General features: G+C 46.3%; 1 long non-coding RNA gene and 1 pseudogene across 2 annotated transcripts in view; both read right to left on the bottom strand.

The window, feature by feature from the left end:
• The window catches only part of LOC149127613 (uncharacterized), a 65,592-nt gene extending 56,277 nt beyond the window's left edge, over nt 1-9,315 (bottom strand). For both annotated transcript variants that reach the window (XR_016231794.1, XR_016231795.1), the window contains exon 1: nt 8,704-9,315. This is a non-coding gene — a long non-coding RNA (uncharacterized LOC149127613). The remainder of the gene's footprint in view (nt 1-8,703) is intronic.
• A 7,660-nt stretch (nt 9,316-16,975) lies between these two features.
• On the bottom strand, nt 16,976-17,483 carry LOC100346012 (protein tyrosine phosphatase type IVA 1 pseudogene; annotated as a pseudogene).
• Between the last annotated feature and the right edge of the window lie 4,474 nt (nt 17,484-21,957).

The following is a 21,957-nucleotide window of genomic DNA, read 5'->3' as shown; positions in this document are numbered from 1 at the left end:
CAGCCAGGAATAGAACCAGTGCCCATATGGGATGCCGGCACCACAGGCAGAGAATCAACCTACTGTGCCATGGTGCCGCCCCACACCGCAGTTAGACTTGAGTCAACATCTCGGAGCGAGGTCTGAAGCAAAGGTAGGAGGAGGGAGCAGCACGTGTAGCTTGCAGGAGAGCATTCTCCACTCTATGCTTGCCTCTCTCTCCAAGGCCATGTCTGACTCCGCTCTAGAGACCTGGAGGACCACAGCCCCAGCTACTCTGATGTCCTGACATAGGAGGACAGCACAAGAGATCTGCTGGAGTAACAGGTGCAGACTGACCGGCTGTCCTCCACGGAATAGGAACCATTCTTCTAACCCCTTCCTCTCCGAACGCCTAGTGTGTTTTCACATGTCTTGATGCACACTAGAGCCACACATTTTTCAGAAAGAGTAGCTGATAATTCCAGAAGAGGAGAACTCCTCCCGCCCAAGCGATTACAATAAGTACAACCATAATATAAGATAAACAACAAGTTTCATCTAATGATGGACCAGGTAATTGAAATCAGCACAACAAAAAGACCTGAGGACATCGTGGACTTGGCACCAGCTCATCGCACAACACTTAGGCAGTGGCCACACTGCAGTCCAGGTGAACAGTGCCCTTGAGATGTACCGTTTGCACCTGTTACTCTAGCAGATCTCTTATGCTGCCCTACTACTACTTCAGGACATCGGAAAGGCAGGTTGAGTCCTGGCTGCTCCACTTCCAATCCAGCTCCTTGCTAATGCACCTGGAAAAGTAGCAGAAGACGGCTCAAGCGCCTGGATCCCTCCACTCGTGTGAAAAACCCAAGTGAAGTTCTGGGCTGGCTTCCACCCAGATCACTCTTAGTTGCTGCAGCCATTTGGATGTGAATCAGCAAACAGAAGAAATCTCTCTCTCTTTCCCACCCTCTGTGTCACTTTGCCTTTCAAATAAATTAAATCTTTAAAGATAGAATAAGAAATATTTCAAGAAATAATGAATTCAGAAACCAGCTTACCCCGGCAGTCCAAGTTATCAGCAATAACAGAACACCTGAAGAGAATAGTCGCAGGTCTAACTAAAAGAGGAGATATCGGAGCTATATTTAGCAGACTGGACAGCCCTGAATTAACTGCCTGGTTTGAGTTCTGAATCTGCCACATACATACTGCATGTGACTTTGTACAAGCCTGTATGGGACCCTGTGGAATTCCAGTTTCTGATCCTACAAGCAAAATGACTATCAGCAACTCTTCTTAGACGCGTCACAGAACTGAAGTCACGTAAGATGCTGTCCCAGATATTGAAGACAGAGAAGGATACCAAGCGTATCCACAGCCTAGCAAGAGCAGGAGCCAGCACTGGTAGAAGCACTTCAAGTGCAACGAAAAGTTGCTGCAGATTCAGCGAACTTGCAAGAGAGCTGAGACTCTGGGGCCAGTCTTGCCGGGAGGGCACACCATCCTAAGTTTTACTTCTGGGAGTCCCTGCAGGTTCTCAGAGTTGTGGAGGGTGTCCCTAGGGCATTTGACGGCATTCCCTAAGATACAGGGCATATGAACTCCCCACCTCTGCCCAGGGATACAAATCATCTGCCTAGGAAAACCTCTTGGACCACGGAAAACTCACCCCAAGAAAATATTGCAGTTACAAGAATGCTTATTGGATTGTAGCACATATTCCAAGGGACGGCCTGATCTGCCCGCTGCTCCCTTGCAAGCATATGGCAACAGTCACCCTAAGAAGAGGCGGCCACAATAGGAACAGCCCTCGGATTATGTTCAGTCACAACAGGAACAGTCCTAGGATTACGCTCCGTGTAGCAGCAGTTGTCAGCTGCTACCCGACCTGCTTGCCTGCTGCTTCCTTGTAGCCTGTTCAATCCATCCAGCTCCGTTCTCTGTGTGATCTGGTGAATTTCCGCACCACCCACAACCAGCCTCAATCACTCGCTTCCTGCGATATTTTGGCGGCCTTAAGGGGACCTCTCCTCTGATCATAAGGGGGAGCCAACCTCCAGCAGGTGGTCCAATAGGCATAGCAGCTTATCCCAGTGAACCCACCTGCGCCGCTGGCCCCCAGGTCACTCCTAGCTCTTCCTTCTTTTCTATGTCTGGTCCTTAGCAAACGGTTTGCCTGTGTGGGAGCAACTGAAGATTCCTAGCCAGGGCCACTCTCTTGTTCTCAGATGCCCAGTACCTGCCGTCCTCAGGAGGTAAGGACCCCATCTCTGGTTCTCGGAGAATGGCTAGTCTGTATGGAGACTACTGGTGATTCTGGCAGAGCCAGAAGGCCCCTGCTGGTGGATGCTCAGTACCTACAGCCCGTAGGGCTGAAGACTCCCTTCATCCCTTCTTAGTGGGCTCCCTTAGTCCTTCACAAAGGTTGAGAGCCTACTGCTTCCCTTCCCCTCCCCCGCCCCCAGACACCATCCTGTTCAGAACTAACCTGGGCTGAAAGACCTGCTGTTTCAAGGGTGAGTATAACTCATTTTTGCCTCTCCGTCCAGTCCTGGATTGGCTATCCAGCATCAGAGACATTCCTTCTTGGGAAGAGTGGGTCTTTTAGCTAAAGAAGTCCCAGGAGTTCCCCTTCAGGGGGCTAGATGCCCCCAATGAAGCAGACACCTGTTCTCCCAGTCCTGCGATTGGGCCGTTTCAAAACATTGGACAGTTGCCCTAACTGCGATCAGTTTAATCCCCAGACGCAAAAAGCAGCATCAGTTTCCCTTTGTCCAGTCCCAGTGTAAACTTCTTGAATGGGAAAGCCTAGTCCCTTGACAGAAGCCACAATGCTGTCCTTCAGCTCATCCCTCTGTCATCATTTTTAAGGCCATCTCCTATGTTCCCTGCTGACTTCAAGTTCTCACTTCTTGGGGAAAATCTCTTATGTGCTGTTGCTGTCTTTGTTAAGTTCTTAAAAGACTTTTTAAAAAACTGTTCTTGAGATCTCATGATTGTTTACAGCCCTTGACTACTGAGGAAGAGTGTTTTTTCCCTCATACTGTTTTTTGAACTCTTTAATTGGTGTAAGGTTAATCTTATGAGTATAACGTTAACTGAAAATAGATCTTTATAAAAATTAAGAGTGGGAATAGGAGAGGGAGGAGGAAGAAGGGTGGGAAGCATCCCTGTGTTCCTGAATCCGTATATATGAAATACATGAACTTTGTGTATCTTAAATTTTAAAAAATTGTCCTTGAATACAGGTTTCTGACTGCTTTAAGATCAATGGATATATTATTGGTTCTGCATCTGCATGTTGCATCATCTAGTTTCAGGAAATTTTTTCCTATGATTTATATTGTTTACTGTGCTTTGGTAAAGAGATTAAAAATGTTTACCTTTCCCTCCCTACTTAATTCAAATTCAAAAACTTATGAGAATATTTGGTTTTTGTAGCAATGTGATTGTTGGCATGAGTTGTTCAGGAGGAATCTGCTATCCTCATGACAGGTTATAGGTGGACACATTGGCATATCTAAAAATTATGTACCGAATGCCTGGATTCAAGTGTTCTCAGTGTTGGAGTGAATAAAGTTTTCACTTCTTAGTAGGCTCTGAAACTTCAAAAGATTAGGTACTATAGCTAGCATAATCTAAGTCTACCTTGGATTGGCTTTGACTTTGAGAATTTTCTAAATCTGAGATTATTATACAGTAAGGCAACTTTTGTTATTGTGCTTGATACAAATAGTGAAACATAAAGCTAAATTACACTTGCTTTTCGAGTGTAACGCTGTCCATTGTTTTAGGCTTGCTAACTTTTATGATCACGTTGGTTTTGTTATGCATTTTCCTTTTTGAGCTTTGTGCTACAGAAGTACAATTCCCAGCAAGATTTTAAATGATGACTAACACCTCCGGAACAGATAAGTTTAACAATGGACTCCAGGTGAAATTAGCCTAAGGACCACTCCTCCTAAAACCTCCTTGTTGCTTGGATGTGGCTGAAAATGCTTCTGACCCTGACTCTGGGGTGTTCAAATACCTCCTCCATATGTTGCACCTGCTCACAACCAGGTCAGATCCAACCTGGAAACAGAGGACAAGTGGAACCCTGCTGCAGGATGGTTGAACCATGGTGTGCTCAGAAAAGGGTCAAGATGGGGTCACTGACGTCAACCCCAGGCAAAAATAGAAAAGCCGAGAGGTTGTGAAGGAGGGGTTCTTATGCACAATTGCCATTCTGGTAACTGTCACAGAGGACTTTGCTAGAACTGTACCCTCTAGATAGGGCCCAGATTCGAAACTTGTGGTTCTCACACCTACGGCTGGAACATTGCCACCGAAGGCTGGTTGCAGTGTCTGGGAACAAGGCCCCTTTCTGATGTATGGGGGGAGACTTCTGGGCAGCCCACCATGAGTCGCCACTTCTGGTCAGGGAAATGTCCTTGTTGAATCCTGAAGTTTTCCTGTTGAGGAAAGCAGTTCTCCAAAGCTGAATATTTTAGATGTCCTTACAGCTGCCCAAGGGGAAATTGTGCCCTCGTTAACACAGAACGCTGTGTCTGCATCCTCAGTGTCTGGAAGTACCTCTGTGCCCGTGGTTACTGGTCAGACAAGCTTACACCTAAGAACAAGCAACTCCGATTTCACAATGTAGATTCTATTTTCTCTCTTGTCTGTAGTAATTCCTCTCATATTGCTCCTCTTCACCCCAACTCTTGGGCCTCCTTCAGAATGAGCTTAGTTTAGTTTATCTCCTCCAAAACACAGCAAATCCATCTCCAAATGGTAGTGCAACAAAGACATCGTCTCCTTCAACGTCAAATTCCTCCAAACAAAGCCACGTACAGTCCTCCAGATAATGTGGGCAGACATTTCGGGAACAAATCGCTCCTGTTCGCTGAGGTTCTGCCGACTGTCGAATCTCTGCAGCCAGGCCCTCCGGACCCCCAAACACTTGGTGAACTGACAGGCTCAGTCGGGGTCAACGCGACACCTGTGCTCGGCATAAGGAAGCTGCCGAAGACGAGGCCTTCACTCCAAGATCTGTCATGGTCGGTCTGTCAGGGGGGCAAAGGAGGGTCACCCCAGGACAGTGGGTGGAGTCCCCTAAAATAAAGGGGCATAAGCTCCCCTCTTCACCCAGAGATACAAATCTCCTTGTGGAATAACGTCTCGGACCATAGAAAGCCCACCCAACTGAGGAAATATGCAGTACAAGTCGTCTTCTCGCATTGTAGTCCTCAGCCGTCCCCTGCTCCCTTGCAGACACGCGGCAACTGTTTCCCTAAGAAGGCACTGGCACTAGGGGTACGCCCCTCAGGTTACGGTCCATGGGCTGCACTTGCCAGGCGGGGAATCAGAGTGAATAAAGAGCTGGAAGGTTTTCTGCCAGAGCAGAAAAAGCAAAGTCTCTCTCCCTAGCCCTGTACCTAACTCTGCCCCTTGGCATGCCAATGCAGCACAGCCATCTTCCCATGCTGCACCTGTCTCCCAGAACTAAGAGGACACCATCACGTGTCCCATGTGACCTGTTGTCTGCTGCTTCCTCGCAGTGTGCTCAGTACATCTAGTTCCGTTTTTTCTGTGCTCTGGTGAATTCTTTCACCACCTACAATGGCAGATCAACACTGAAAACCAGAGAAAAATCCTGTGCACTTCAGGCAGGAGAAAGAAAATCACCTGAAATATACCCAGAACATTGTTTAATTAACAAAACCTGCCCTCAGGGGTTATCGAGTCTAACCAACCAGAGGGAAAGGAAATAGCCAACTCCAGCCCCTCTCACCTGAAGGAGAGAGAGGGGAATGGGGCTGAGCAGTACAAAGGTCAAGGGTCACTGAAAGGCTGAGACCTCAGCTTGGGACTATAGACCACTCTCCACGTCTCCTGACCCCACCAATAGGGCTCTCGTGGAGGAAATGACAGCGGAAACCACCGCACACTTCAGATCCTATTAAAGAGAGAGTCTCCGGGCCAGGCACTTAGCCTAGTGATGAAGCTCACGCCCCGTGTCGGAGTGCCTGTGTTCCACTCCTAAGTCCCGCTCCTGTTCATGTTGGGGGAATGTTTCCCAGCTCTTTTGTTCCAGACTCTTGCTCTCACAGGAGATAAGAATTCGAAGGACAGAGGTGCAAAAATGGGAGGACTTATTTAAAGAGAGAGTACACAGATGTACTGTAACCCCACAAGGAGAGACAGCTGCCATGAGAGGGCCAGGGAGCCCTTTATCGGGTAGGAGTGCTGTCCTAACTGAATATACAAACCGTGGGGTTTGGGCAGAGTTCAGTGTGTGTGGTGTCTCCACACAGAGCTCAGTTGACTGTGCTCATGATGGTGTCATGTTAGTGCTGGGAGACTCAGGTGCATCCTGGGAAAATGGCTGTGCTGGACTGGCGTGTCCTGGGGTAGAGTTAGGGTACAAGCTAGAGACAGAAAATTTTCCAGCTATTTTATTTGCTTCCTGACTCCCTGCCTGGCCCCTCATCACTAATACAGACCTGAGAGGCAGCAGTGATGGCTCCAGTACCTGGGCCCTTGCCGTTCATGTGGGAGACCCATGCTGAGTTGCTAGCTCCCCACTTCACTGACTCTCACCCTCTAGCCCTTGCAGGAATTTGGTGGTTGAAGCAGTAGAAAGGAGCTTTCTCTTGTCTGTCTGTCTCTCTCTCATCCTCTACCTCTTAAAATTTTAAAATACAAAATCTCTAGGGAAACCCAAAGACAACAGAAGAGACAAAAACAAAGTAACTGGAAGAAATTTTAGTCTGATACTTACACCTATGGCAAACAGCAAACACAAACTAACTTCTGGCCAGAGTTCCGTAAAACCTACTAAAATCCTAGTTACCTCCAATCCTTCACCGGATACACCGTGTCTGCCTCTCTTCACAAAACCAAAATCACGAAGCACTAAAAGGCGAAAAGCACGTCCTGAAGGAGCCAAGTGAACATGAGAACCAGACTCATACAGGCAGAGATTTAGCAATGACAGACCAAGGATGTAACACGATGAAGATTCACAGACTAAGGGCTCCATCCGCAGGGATTCTAGTGAGTATAGGCGGCACTGGACAGTCGTACGTGAGACAATTCTGGAGGCAGCTTTCTGCGTCTGAAGCCCAGTCCCACACACTCTATGGCTATGCTTACTTGGACCGCAATCCACTTCTGCCTCAGTTTCCTTCAAAGGAAGTTACAAGATCGTCCACATTGTTTTGTAAAGACCATTCCTAAGTTAGCAGGAGAATGGTGGCTCACTGGATGCCATGTAGATTTCACTTACAAAGCTACACTGAGTTAGTGTTGGCCACTGCTGCCATTGTTTCTGATCCTTAATGCACGGATGGGAAAACCGGGGCCCAAGGAGCAAAACCGTGCCAAGGTCACGGGCTTGGGGGTTGAGAGAGCCGGCACTGACGTCACAGCAGCCGGCCCTGAATTGTTTGCTTCCCGTGATCTATAGCTGACCCTCTTCCTCCCAGCTGCTGCTTCTCGGGCTATTTTCTTCATGGTGTAGGCGCTATTTATGCAGTGCAGCCGGCCGCCAGCAGTTGAACAGCGTTCTCACCCTGCGGACTCTGTGATCCACTTTGTTAAGCTTTATTTGGAGGTGGAGGACAGTGCAGGGAGGCCCGGGGTGGGTGCAGCCCTTTAGCCTGTCCGTTAAGCTGCCCATGTCCCACATCGAAGAGCTTGGATTCCATTCTCACCTCCAGCTTCCTGCACAAGGCCGACTCCGAGAGGCCACAGGTGGCGGCTCAAGTAGTTAGGTTCCTGCCACCCACGTGGGAGACGTGGATTGAGTCCCACCCCCCACTCTCCTGTCAAGGCAGTCACTGGCACGTGGAAAGTGAACCAGCGGATGGGAGCCCTGCTGTCTGTCTCTGAGTCTCTCTCCACCCCATAAATAAATAAATACATTTTTGAAAAACAGTACAGGAGAGGTGATAATTCCATTCAGACTTCTCAAAAAATTAGCTAAAAATTAGCAGAAATAAATCTTACTCTAACATAATAAACAGCAGAGTCAGTGCTGTAGTGCAGCAGGCTAAGGCTCTGCCTACAGTGCCAGCATCCCATATGGGCGCCGGTGTGAGTCTTGGCTACTCCTCTTCCGATCCAGCTCACTGCTATGGCCTGGGCCCCTTCGCCCACATGAGAGACCTGGAAGAAGCTCCTGGCTCCTGGCGTTGGATCTGCTCAGCTCCAGCCGTTGCAGCTATTTAGGGAGTGAAACAGTGGATCGAAGACTTTTCTCTCTATCTGTAACTCTGCCTCTCAAGTAAATAAATAAAATCTTAAAAAATAAACAGCAATTCTTTCAGAGAAAACTTTAAAGAAAGAAAAATACATAGGAATATTCAGCCACCTCCTAACAGATCTTCACTCAACTGTCATCAATCCCATGAAGTTATAACCATCTGTTTTCCCCTGTTTTAAAGATGAGCCTGTAGACTTTTTTGTTAATTGTTGGGGCTTCATCGTTTAAAAATCTGGGCCTTAGAAATCATCCTGCCCGGCTTTCCCCACCTATAAAAAATTTTAATCAAAGATTTTTTTATCATAATCACAGTAGCTATGATGTGGTCAATGAATACATCAATTTTGTTTCCAGGTTCTTGTCTCCTGCAGAGAAATACTAAGCAGAGACTGCTCTCGTGTGCAAATAGGGACAGAGTTCATTTGGCAGTGAGGGGATTCCAAAGAATTGCCCACAAGTGAGAGAGAAGACAAACCGAACAGTACCTGTCGCCAGGAAGGTCCGTCCGAGCTCTGTGGCAGCAGAGTCTACACAGGCGTGGCACATCCGAGGGTGCTCCGTGCAACATTAGAGGAACTCTTAGTCTTTGACACCTACGCCTGCGGCAAACAGCAAGCACAAAACGAGAGAGCTACACCTAAGCAGGGTCCGAGGCAGAAAGAGAGCTCCTTCCTGCTTTCCACCTCCTTTTATAAGGAAGGGGGTGGAGTCTCAATCAGATATGCAAATGGTGGGGTTTGCACATGCACCCTGGTCTCAGGTGCAGCAGGTGCCTCCTGGGAAGGTGACAGTAGCAAACCCACAGTTACAAAGTCAACTCCATGTGGCAGCAATCAAGAGTTCTAGCTCAATGCACCCAGCTAGCTTCCTGCCTGTTGACCCACATCAGGTGGTTACGGTATGCATCAAGAAAACACAACAGTCACTGCTATGGACCTTCAACCAGCAGACACTCCCACCCAGTCGTGTGTGCTTGGTTCTTGATTACCACCTGGTACTGCATTTTCCTGCAAGAGAAATGATCTCAGCTCCACAAACCTGGCTGTCTTCTCCGGACAGCTTGGCTCTGCCAGAAAAATCACAATAGAGTCACAGCGCACATCCACAGGCCTCGTGGCTGGCCATTCTTATAACTGGCATCAACACTGATCTTCAAAAGTAAAAAATATGGTTCTTGCAAAGATAGAGAATGAACACAAGCCAAAGAATTATGTTACTCATTGATGAGAGAATCAGCAAGATGGCAAAGCTGGCTCAAGAAACATTTGAGGAAACGGGTACTTAGAGGTGTTTGAAAAGAGAATGTTAGTGACTTCTGAGGCCGGCACTGTGCTGTAGCAGGTAAAGCCACCTCCTGCAGTTCCAGCATCCCATATAGATGCCGGTTCGAGTCCTGGCTGCTCTACTTCCGATCCAGCTCTCTGCTATGACCTGGGAAAGCAGTAGAAGATGGCCCAAGTCCTTGCGCCCCTACACCCACGTGGGAGACCCAGAAGAAGCCTCCTGGCTCCTGGCTTTGGATCAGCACAGCTCCAGCCATTTGGCCATTTGGGGAGTGAACAATTGGATGGAACACTTCTCTCTCTCTCTCTGCCACTGCCTCTCTCTCTGCTTATGCCTCTGTGTGACTCTTTCACATAAATAAATAAATCTTAAAAAAAAGTTAGTGACTACTAATCATAATGTGGGATCCCGGAACAGATGGACATGAGCAAATATGAGTAAAGTATTGATTTTCATCAATACAAATCCATCAGTCTTCATGAATTGTGACAAATGTACCAATTCATGATAAACTCGGTAGGTGGTATGTGCCAATTCTCTGTAGTGTGTTTGCAGTAATTCTGTACACCTAAAACTGTTCTAAAATTAAAATTTTATCTTAAAATGTTAATAGTGTTAGAATAAGAGTTCTATATTAAATAAAATGGGTTAATGGGGGCTGGCGCTGTGGCACAGCAGGTTAAAGCCCTGGCCATACGGGTGCCAGGTCTAGTCCCGACTGCTCCTCTTCCAATCCAGCTCTGTGCTATGGCCTGGGAAAGCAGTAGAAGATGGCCCAACTCCTTGGGCCCCTGCACCCATGTGGGAGACGCGGAAGAAGCTCCTGGCTCCTGGCTTCAGATCGGCTTAGCTCCGGCCATTGTGGCCATCTGGGGAGTGAACCAGCAGATGGAAGACCTCTCTCTCTGTCTCTACTTCTCTCTGTAATTCTGTCTTTCAAATAAATAAAATAAATCTTTAAAAAATAAAATAAATTGGGTTAATGTCCTATAAAGCGATAATAACCTTCATTTGCATCTCTTCCAGACAAGGAGCTCAAGACAACATGTAACTTCACAGACTTTGTCCCTTTAATCATTAATGGATAACAAGACAAACAAGCACAGTGTCTGAAATATTTAAATAATTTTTAGCAGAGCTGTTAAACAATGCTACAAAGTGACATTAAAAGAACATGCCCTCCTCCTTTTGCCTTATTTCCAAGTTTTGAATGCAAAATTAGCTTTTTAAATATCTTCCCACCGTTTCTCTTCTGGCTGTACTTAAACATAACAGTAACGTAAGTCTTTCTTTTTTTTCATATTATGTCTTTTTTTAATTTTTATTTAATGAATATAAATTTCCAAAGTACAGCTTATGGATTACAATGGCTTCCCCCCCCCATAACTTCCCTCCCACCTGCAACCCTCCCCTCTCCCGCTCCCTCTTCCATTCCATTCACATCAATATTTATTAAGAAGATCAATTTAGCATATATTAAGTAAAGCTTTCAACAGTTTGCACCCACACAGAAACACAAAGTGTAAAATACTGTTTGAGTACTAGTTATAGCATTAAATCACAATGTACAGCACATTAAAGACAGAGATCCTACATGAGGAGTAAGTACACAGTGACTCCTGTTGTTGACTTAACCAATTGATACTCTTGTTTATGGTGTCAGTAGTCACCCTAGGCTCTTGTCATGAGTTGCCAAGGCTATGGAAGCCTTTTGAGTTCGCCGACTGATCATATTTAGACAAGGTCATAGTCAAAGTGGAAGTTCTCTCCTCCCTTCAGAGAAAGGTACCTCCTTCTTTGATGACCTGTTCTTTCCACTGGGATCTCACTCACAGAGATCTTTAGGTGTTTTTTTTTTGTTTGGTTGGTTTTTTTTTTTTTTTTTTTTTTTTTTGCCACAGTGTCTTGGCTTTCCATGCCTGAAATACTCTCATGGGCTTTTCAGTCGGATCTGAATGCCTTAAGGGCTGATTCTGAGGCCAGAGTGCTGTTACCTAAGTCTTTCTACATAGTAAGATTTTGCTGATGCTTGGGCTAAATGTTTTATAGTAGGGGTGCCAGGTTTAGCAAATAACAATACAGATATGGGGACCGGTGCTGTGGCACAGTAGGTAAAGCCACTGCCTGTGGTGCCAACATCTCATATGGCCCAGGTGCTCCACTTCCAATCCAGCTCTCTGCTAATGGCCTGGGAAAGCAATGGGAGATGGCCCCCGCTACCCACATGGGAGACCTGGAAGACGCTCCTGGCTCCTGGTTATGGCCTGGCCCAGTCCTGGACGTTATGGTCATTTGGGGAATGAACCAGTGGGTGGAAGATCTCTCTCTCTCTCTCTCTCTCTGTCTCTTTTTCTCTATTTCTCTCTCTCTCTGTTTCTCCCTCTCTAACTCTGGCTTTCAAACAAATAAGGATTTTTTAAAAAATACAGATGCTCAGTTAATTTTGAGTTTCAGAGAAACAACAGATAATCGTAGTATAGCGTAAATATTGTCAGCATATGGACGACGAATGGTTTTTAGCATCTGCAGGTCCCAAATATTACCAAGGCCGCCCTTCATTGTTTCTGTGTGAGCCTCCAGTTCTAATACTCTGTGAAAACATCCCTTTAGCAACAGATCATAAATATATAGCAAGCACGTTTGTTCTAAAAGCATCTTGAATCCATATTTTCAGCCTAATACCGCGCTCAACAAATACAATATGTTTGAATCCCACACTCCCTTCGGCTTGCTCTGAGCACCAGTTTGATGATGGGGGGAGACAGTGAGACCGCTCTGCAGCCTGGCAGCACCTGGGGTTTGTTCCTACTGAGAAAAACACAGTCACAAATACTCCCGTGTCCTGATCCTCCGGGCAGGAAGGTGAATAATAACCCGCTATTGTTTACACTGGCCGAATTCTAATTCTCTGCAACGATGTGTTACTTACTGCCTACTGCTGCATTTTGATGTCGCCGCTTCACCTCCTGACCTTCCACAGTGGTGCAAAGATTTCCTGGCGGTTTTTTGGTAAAGTCCATTTGACTTCCCTTTGTCTTCAGTCATACCTGGGAACCTAGCATAGTTTACCCTGTCTCTGTTTCATAAGGGGGATGAAAACAATGGCAGGCATTTCACCTGTACTGAAAACGGAAATTGAATGTGTGCGCCATCGTGCAAAACGAAGGCCATCGCTAAGAGCAGTAGCCTGTGGACTCGTCTTGCCTCTCGCATCTTCAGAAGCTGAGCCAATGAGAGAACAAGCAGAAATACACACGGCGTTCTCCCAACAACTGCCCCTGGCTACGTCGAGAGGCAGCTGTGAGTCACTGTCCTGTTCCCCCACTCTTCTGAGGCCACCTCTGTCAATGCTGGGTCTGTGGTATATGCAGGGTCTTCAGAAAGTTCGCGGAAAATTTATATTATTAAAAGAACTATGCATGGATTTCAAAAAGTCTTTGCACCGAAATAAACTTCTCTTTCAATTCCTCTGTTCGACAAACGCTTTGAAGTACTCTCCTGTCCATATTGTTACGTTTTTATTTTAGCAAGGTCTGCTAAACAGATTTGGAAACTTCTCTTGGATTCCTTCCATGGAAATCCTATTTTTCTCTTCTCTTGGTGGAACAGTACTTTTTCACACTTGGCTTCTAGCTCTTTTTTCATTCCAGCCCACTCATTAACTCTTGTTGTATTCTTTTTTACTTCTTCCTACAGGAAGTATATAAAATAAACTTCCTTAAAGTAGGGTCTATATTCATTCAATAAGTGTAGCATAGACTCATAGAAATGTTTCTTGAACTGAAAGAGAGTCTGTTTCTGAACCATTTCAAATTTGGCTTAATATTTACATATTTAATTCAATGATTTAATTAATTTACATATGTAATTTATGATTACATTATGGCTATAAAAGTATGACTTATAGTAACATGTATTTGTATCTTGAGTCTGTTTTTCCAATATTCTGGAATAACTACCTAAAAGACCTAACAGATACAACATGGGTGGTTCTACGTGAAAAACCTGTAAACTGTGCTTCCAAACTGATGTACTGAGGAACAAATTTGAATGTCTAAACTGTTTTTAGGTTTTTCAGTTACTGAAAATGTAAGTGACGGTGATTTAAGGAGGGTGATATTTATACTTTCAACATTTCTCCCTTGTAATTCATTTTCCTTTGCGCCTCAGAGAAAGGGATACACATAAGAATCGTCATATCCACCCCCACCCTGGTGTCAAATCAGAGACCTAAGTATGCAGAGTGCAATTCTGCCTTCAACTGCTGAGACCTGTGTTGTTAATCAGACAGTAAAAGTAATTTACTGCAGGGAAGTGTTTAAGCCCTAAATTCTTATCAGCCACCTAAGTGTCCCCTAAAGCACCGTGTTTCACAGTTAGGAAAATGCCGATACAATTTCCACTACCTGTTATTGTAATAAAACAAACGCTGATTCAATTCATTTCCTGAATACTGTCCTCATTTTCTTCGGTAAGACTGAACCTTGCACTGAGAGAAACAGACACAGCTGAAGATATATTCAACTGTATTTATCCCGCCTTTGAGTTTCAAGGTGAAACTTCAGATTTTAAAATTATAGTTACCTCAGATGATTACCAGAATGGGGTATAATGATATCTTGCATTTATGATTATTGATGTACCTTTTTATAGATTCATTTTTATGTTGAACTACATATTTTATATGCATTGATGAGCATAATTGTAATTAGTTGTCTAGTTAAGTAAATGAGTATCTGGGGTAATTTATGGGTGCTTCTCACTTTAGTTCAGCCTTGACATTTTGATATTGACTTGTGTGTTTTACATATCTCTCTGGCTGTATTTGATAATTCACATTTACAATGAAGAGTATAGCTGTGGATATTCATAAAGGTAAGCCTGGAATTCACTCATTCAGTATTTATTATCTTCCAAATGTCATGAGCTTTGACTTCCCAAGAAGGACTTTCCAAGCCTGGGAAAGAATTCCTAAAAATACTTGTTTTCCTCAAGCAAATGTATTAAAGTTTTAAATTAGAAACCTAATTTTAGCTTTAATGTCAATGTACAAATCTTATGTTCTATATAAATCTAACAACTTTTGTATAGAAAAAAAAAATTACTTTTGTCCCTCTTAATACTTTCATGAACTCTTTTTTTTCTTGCATTTCATTATTTATTTAGATGTTTAATCTCTCATACTAAGTTTTTATAAGCTGGTGAACACTGACAAATTAATTCTCACACAAAACTAAAACCACACATTCCCAGACAGTATAAATATATGGTTGAACTAACATTAATACACATGACCATTTTATCAATTAGATAATAAAGAAAATTATCAAGTATGCAAATATTAAGCTGTACAGCTCAAAAGGCATATAAAATATTAGATGTTTGCTCAACTCATTAGCAGAAACCCATTTATTTTTTTCTTTTAGCAAGAGGTTGGGGAGGAAAAAAAATCACACTTCAAACAAAAATAAGTTGGCAAACAACTTTTGATAAGAATGGACAAAATTACAAGAATTTCAGAAAATTTATAATTAAGAATTTGTGTAAAGATTTATTTCTTTATTAAAGGCAGAGCTACAGAGAGGCATAGGAAGAGAGAAAGAGAGAGAGAAATCTTCCATCCACTGGCTTACTACCCAGATGGCTGCAAAGGCCGGAGCTGAGCCAATCCGAAGCCAGGAACCAGGAGCTTCTTCCAAGTCTCCCACATGGGTGCAGGGGCTCAAGGGCTTGGGCCATCTTCTACTGCATTTTCAGTCCACTGCAGAGAACTGAATTGGAAGTGGAGCAACTGGGACTCAAACCGGCGCCCATATGGGATGCCTACACTGCAGGCAGCAGATTTACCTGCTTTGCCACAGTACCAGCTTCAGTTAAGAATTTTAAGCTACAATAACAAAGGATCTCTACCTCTTAAAAAATTTACTAAATTAAAGAGCGTATTCTGGGCCGGTACCGCGGCTCACTAGGCTAATCCTCCGCCTGCAGTGCCGGCTCTCCAGGTTCTAGTCCGGTTGGGGCACCAGATTCTGTCCTGGCTGCTCCTCTTCCAGTCCGGCTCTCTGCTGTGGCCCGGGAAGGCAGTGGAGGATGGCCCAAGTGCTTGGGCCCTGTACCCGCATGGGAGACCAGGAGGAAGCACCTGGCTCCTGGCTTCAGATCGGCGCACGCGCTGGCCATAGCGGCCACTTGGGGGTGAACCAAAAGAAAAAGGAAGACCTTTCTCTCTGTCCCTCTCTCTCACTGTCTGACTCTGCCTGTCAAAAAAATAAATAATAAATAATAAATTAAAAAAAAAATAAAGAGCATGTTCTGGGGCCGGCACAGTAGCACAGTAGGTTAATCCTCCGGCTGCGGCACCAGCACCCCATATGGGCACCAGTTCTGGTCCCAGCTGCTCCTCTCCCAATCCAGCTCTCTGCTATGACCTGGGATAGCAGTAGAAGGTGGTCCAAGTCCTTGGGCCCCCACACACACGTGGGAGACCTGGAAGAAGTTCCTGCCTCCTGGCTTCGGATTGGCACAGCTCCAGCCATTGCAGCCATTTGGGGAGTGAACCAACAGAGGGAAGATCTCTCTGTCTCTCCCTCTCACTGTCTGCAACTCTACCTCTCAAGTAAATAAATAAAATCTTTTTTTAAAATAGAGCATATTCTGCATGTTCTGCACAAGACAAAGGCAACATCTTATTAAAAATATTTAATAGCCCCTCCCATTCTTCTCTCAGGCCTTCCCTATTAAACTGCACCTCAGACTGCAAACATTAAATTAACTGTAAGGCTTTTTTCTATTTTTTTGTCTGAAGACATTAAAGACATGTGCTTCTGTATAATGTAGACTTTCAAAATGGAGGTTTCATATGAACAGCAAGAGTTACAGAAACATTAAATAACCATAAGACTTGGTTAAAAAAAATCAATGGTTAAGCAAACCTGATGTATGCTGGTATGAATGTGGGAAATGTAAACATAAAGTAAGCAGGCAAATAACCACAGAGTCCCCACTTCCAGTGTTTGAAATGACTGAAGGAACAAACCATGTGAGGTCTAGAGTGTTCATAGTTCCTGGGATCTTAATTCTGTATGATACTAAAAATATACAAGCATTGTGCTGGGCTTTTTGGCACCTAACCTTTCTAAATTTCTTATGTATTGATAAGATTCTGGCACGGGGGTAGAGTTAAGATACAACTCAGCATTGCACGATTTCAGGAAAGGTCAATTGGTGCAGATGATAAGCACATTTTAAATAGTAAACAGCAAGAATCTTATGCTAAATGCCCAGATGGGTTGGTTCTAACCCAAAGATAGAGGTTGCAATTTTCTCAAACTCTTGGCCTGGTAAAAGTTTTTCAATACCGTTTGGAAGCTTCACTAAGCTTATTCACCAGGCCAACATGTTGGCTGATCTGCTGACAAGTTAGATCCTGTCTCGAGTTCTACTCCCAAGGCTATAGTGAGAGGCACCCCAGTTTCATTGAATGCAACAGTTGTGTCTATGGCCACCGGGGTCTTTGAAGCGCAGCCGCATCTTAGGATGCTATTTTTTCCAAATTCAAAAGCTGTTTGCTGTTAAAAGCTCCACGCTGCTTTTGTCTTATGAACTGTACTGCATCTTCACATTTCATTCCACCTTCAGTGAGTGCTAGGGTGACAAGCCTGGAGCTCTCCCAAGGCCAGCAACACAGTGAACAGCAGTACAGCAAGCAGGTTCTTCACAGAGCTTAATTTGGACCAGACTTAACCTGCCATCAACAATCTGGCTGGACAGTGGGGCACCATCACCAAAGACCAGTGGAGAACATGGACGCCTTCTGTCTCCACAAGAGTAGAGCCGTAAGTTGCTTCCCATACTCTCACTTTCACGGTAGGAGTTCCTCAATAAACTTGTTTAATGTTGCGTTGGCTGGATCATGTGCAATAAGAAAGCTCCTGTTCTTGTACATGACTTCCACAGGAGCTGGGCGGTTCATTTGGGCCATGTTAATTCACTTAAAAAAAACGCTTAATAGGGTTATGAAAGAATTTGAAAAACCTGAACACAGAAATTACACGAAGAAGCTGAAGTCTGCTTCACTGTCCTCCAGGGGTGCCTCTCAGTGCTTCAAGTATGAAGCCGGGAGTGACGGGAGATGAGCGGGACCTCCTAACAAGCGGTAATTCTGCAGACCAGCAGTCCGGAGAGGAAGTGCCCTGAGGTTTACCCCATCCAGGTCAGAACTCCTGCAAAACGCTCTGTGGATTTCAAGTCAACACTTCTGTGTCCGCGTTAGCCACTGTTACGGGGGCTTCTTGGAGTAGTAACGAATTCCCATGGTTCACTCGTCTGCACAGAGGTCGTGCTGTGCCTGGCGGAAGTCTCCACAAATGTGTGACCAGGACACCGCGGGACTGAGGAATACGTTTACTCATTGAAGACTGTGGCCTAACCATACAGCCAGTCCCAAGGCAGCGGTGACACTGGCGGTAGCAGCGGATGCAGGGCAGGGGCAGAAGTGGTCGGGGCGGGGTGGGGGTGGGGTGGCGGCTGTGATGCAGGCTGGGGCGAGGGCACCACCTCGTGAACTCTTACCCAACCACATCATCTTTCAACATTTCGTGCTACTTAGACAATTAAATTTTCCTGGACACTGAAACTCTAATTGTAAATTTAACATAGCTGGTTCTTTCATTCTGCACACGTGAGAAAGCATCTTTGCCTGGTTCACCGGTAGCACACCCTGAAACACGAATTCAAGCAAAGGTGATGTCTTGGGAATAAACTGGAAGAGGAATGGAGAATGAGGGGCAGGGCAAGGAGAAGGCAAAGTCAGTATCAAGCAAAGTCCCTGAGGGGCACTCTGGAGAAAGCGAGGTCACACTCTGGAATCATGCTAATTAGCTGTGCAAAAGAGAACAAGACAGCAAGGGAGGGAGGGAGGGAGGGAGGGAGGGAGGGAGGAAAGGAAGGAAGGAAGGAAGGAAGGAAGGAAGGAAGGAAGGAAGGAAGGAAGGAAGGAAGAGGGAAGGAGGGAGGAAGGAAGGAAGGAAGGAGGAGGAGGAGGGAGGGAGGGAGGGAGGGAGGAAAGGAAGAAGAAAGGGAGGAGAGAGGGAGGGAAATTGAAAGCTGGAATATTTTGCCCCAGTACCCATCAGTTGTTGACCAAGAATTGCCCCAAGGGAATAAAAATTCTCGGGCAATTCCAGCTGTGACCTGCTGGGGGCAGCCCTCCGACAAAGTGATGCGCGCCCTCTCTATCTGGAAAGACAGGAGAACGGCACAGGAATCCGAGGGTAGAGGATAGAGCACAACCCACCCCTTGCACCACTCAGAGCCCCCTGTGCCTTTCACAGGTTCGCTCTATGAGCTCTTCAGGACGGTGGCCGGCCACAGTGTCTGGGAGAAGAGATTTTCAAGAGGAAGATAAGTGGATCACGCTCCTGCTGGTTGGTCCTCAGGCTGCAACTGATTTCCATCTCCCTTACCCTAGGCCAGCACTGTCTGATGGGGTGCCTGGAGAGCCTGAATCCCTGGTTACCAGGCTCTTGTCACATCAGAGTCGGCTGCAATTGCCTAGTCACAGTTAATGCAGAGAACTGAGAGGTTCTATGGAGTTCTAGAAACATCCCTCTCTGCCCCTATCATGCAGAAGTCAGAGCACTCCTCGGGGTGACCGGTCAGTGCACCAACTATTTCTTTGCTTACTGGCCCGCTGGCAGGAAGAGACAAAAATGACCCATTCGGGTCCGGTGGCACTCATAGCTACAGATACCATGGAAACCGTACTGTAGCCCCTGATGGAAACATCCTCCCTCCCTACCCTTCCCCCAGCACACATAACATTGCCAGTGCAGGAAACAGAGGGAGGCCGTAAGTGGGTCACTGAGAATGATGGCGCCTGGATGTACTTAGAAGGACAGTAATCCAGCGCCACAGGGGGTCACTTCCACGCTGACGCCGAGCTATGCTTTCACACATGCTAACGTTCTTTGAGGGCAGGAGCTGAGTGTGGTTTAAGGTTGATAGGCTGAAGACGACTGCTACTGCTCGGGATCCCAGCCTAGGAGCGACCTAACACAGCAGCAAGAAGGGTGGAACACTACTGAACAGGACAGGAAAATGGACCAAAGGATCAGCACACCCATGGGCATGGCCCGGTGGTCAGAACCACGGGGGGACCAAGGCTGAATGACTGGGAAAGGAGGTCTGACAGACGGAGTCATAAATAAAATTTTAAAAATGTGTTGAATTTTTGAAAAAAGGAGTTGTTTCCAATGGTGTAGAATTTTCTTCTGCTAGTGGCATGGTTGCAGTAGAATCCCAAGGTCTATTTGAGACTCAGTGGGGCTCACTAGAACCAGCATCTACATTTTTTATTTATTTATTTTTTCTGACAGGCAGAGTCAGACAGTGAGAGAGACAGAAAAAAAAGGTCTTCCCTCCATTGGTTCACCCCCCACCCAAGTGGCCGCTACAGCCAGCGCACTACGCCAATCTGAAGCCAGCAGTCAGTGCTTCCTCTTGGTCTCCCATGCGGGTGCAGGGACCAAGCACCTGGGCCATCCTCCACTGCCTTCCCAGGCCACAGCAGAGAGCTGGACTGGAAGAGGAGCAACCGGGACAGAACTGGTGCCCCAACTGGGACTAGAACCCGGGGTGCCGGCGCCGCAGGCGGAGGATTAGCCAAGTGAGCCGTGGCGGAGCCGGCATCTATATTAACCATGCATACATCTCGGGACCTGCTGACCCCATGGCCCTGGGAGCAGGGCTTTTTGTTCCACAGCCTGGACCTGTTGCAAAGCCCTCTGTTGCACCGGGACCCATGTGACAGCAGCTGCCCTCCACATGCAGGTACTCACTGGCCATCAAGGTGATGATCACTGGAAGTTGTTTGCCTGAAAATGGAGCAGGGATCGAAGGACTATCTCAGGGTACAGCACTGATAGTATGTAAATCTAACAAGCTGTATTTTTCTTTAAAGATTTATTTATTTGAAAGCATCAGAGAGAGTGGAGGGAAGGAGAGAGCAGAGGGAGGGAAGAAGGGAGGGAGGGAAGGAGAGAGAGAGAGAGATTGAAAGAGATCTTCCATCTGCTGGTCCTCTCCCCAAAAGGCTGCAATGGCCAGGGCTGGGCCAGGCCAAAGTCAGGATCCAGGAGCTTCCTCTGGGTCTCCTACTTTGGGTGTAGAGACCCAAGCACGTGGGCCCTCTTCCACTGCTTTCCCAGGTCATTAGCAGGGAGCTGGATCAGAAGTGGAGCAGCAGGGACTGGAACAGCACCCATACGGGATGCTGGCATTGCAGACAGTAACTTAATTCAGTGTAATGTAGTGCCGGCCTCCCAAACTGTAATTTTTAGGTTTAGAAGAAGACGTTTTACATCATAGTTAAAAATCGTGCAATTCTCAAAAAAAATTAAGGATTACAAAAATTGTTACCATACCTATGTAAACACATCTTTTAAAAGTATGAATTATTTCTTCATCATTTCCAATTAAAAAAAAAAAGTCTTCCTAGGAGAATGATGATTTGGGGCAGCTATGGCTAACTGGTGAACACTCAGCACCAGGAATGGGCACTGTAGCACAGCAGGTTAAACTGCCACTAGGGATGCCAACATCCCATATCGGGATACCAGTTTGAATTCTGGGTACACCACTTCTGATCCAACTGCCTGCTACTGTGCCTGGAAAGCAGCAAATGATGACCTACGTGTTGAGGCCCCTGTTACTCATGTGAGAGACCTGGGTGGAGCTCCTGGCTCCTGGCTTGAATCTGGCTGTCATGGCCATGTGGGGAGTAAACTAGCAGATGGAAGATCTCTCTCTCTCTCTTTCTGTATGTGTGTGTGTGCGTGTGTGTATGTGAGAGAGAGGGGGGAAGAGTTACAGAGGAGGAGAAACAAAGAGAGAAAGGGAGAGAGAGAGAGAATCATCCACACACTGGTTCATTCCCAAATAGCCACAACAGCCAGGGCTGGGCTAGGCCACATCCAGGAGCCAGGAGCTTCATCCAGGTCATCCAGACCCAAGCACTTGGGCCATCCTCCACTGCCTTTCCAGGTGTGTTTGCAGGGATTAGACGTGGGACAGCCAGGATTCCAACCCGTGGCCACGTGGGACGTTGGCATCTCAGGCGGTGGCTTTACTCTCTATGCCACAATAAATAAATTTTAAATGCTGGCCCCAATAAATAAATCTTTTTTTTTTTTTGACAGGCAGAGTGGACAGTGAGAGAGAGAGACAGAGAGAAAGGTCTTCCTTTGCCGTTGGTTCACCCTCCAATGGCCGCCGCGGCCGGCGCGCTGCGGCCGGCGCACCGCACCAATCCGATGGCAGGAGCCAGGAGCCAGGTGCTTTTCCTGGTCTCCCATGGGGCGCAGGGCCCAAGCACCTGGGCCATCCTCCACTGCACTCCCTGGCGACAGCAGAGGGCTGGCCTGGAAGAGGGGCAACCGGGACAGAATCCGGCGCCC

The sequence above is a fragment of the Oryctolagus cuniculus genome, chromosome 3 (genome assembly GCF_051225735.1).
Source record: "Oryctolagus cuniculus isolate XC-2025 breed Fujian yellow rabbit chromosome 3, ASM5122573v1, whole genome shotgun sequence".
Classification (NCBI taxonomy): Eukaryota; Metazoa; Chordata; class Mammalia; order Lagomorpha; family Leporidae; genus Oryctolagus; species Oryctolagus cuniculus.
Note: the sequence above shows the minus strand (reverse complement) of the source record. Positions and strands in the feature narration are given on the sequence as shown.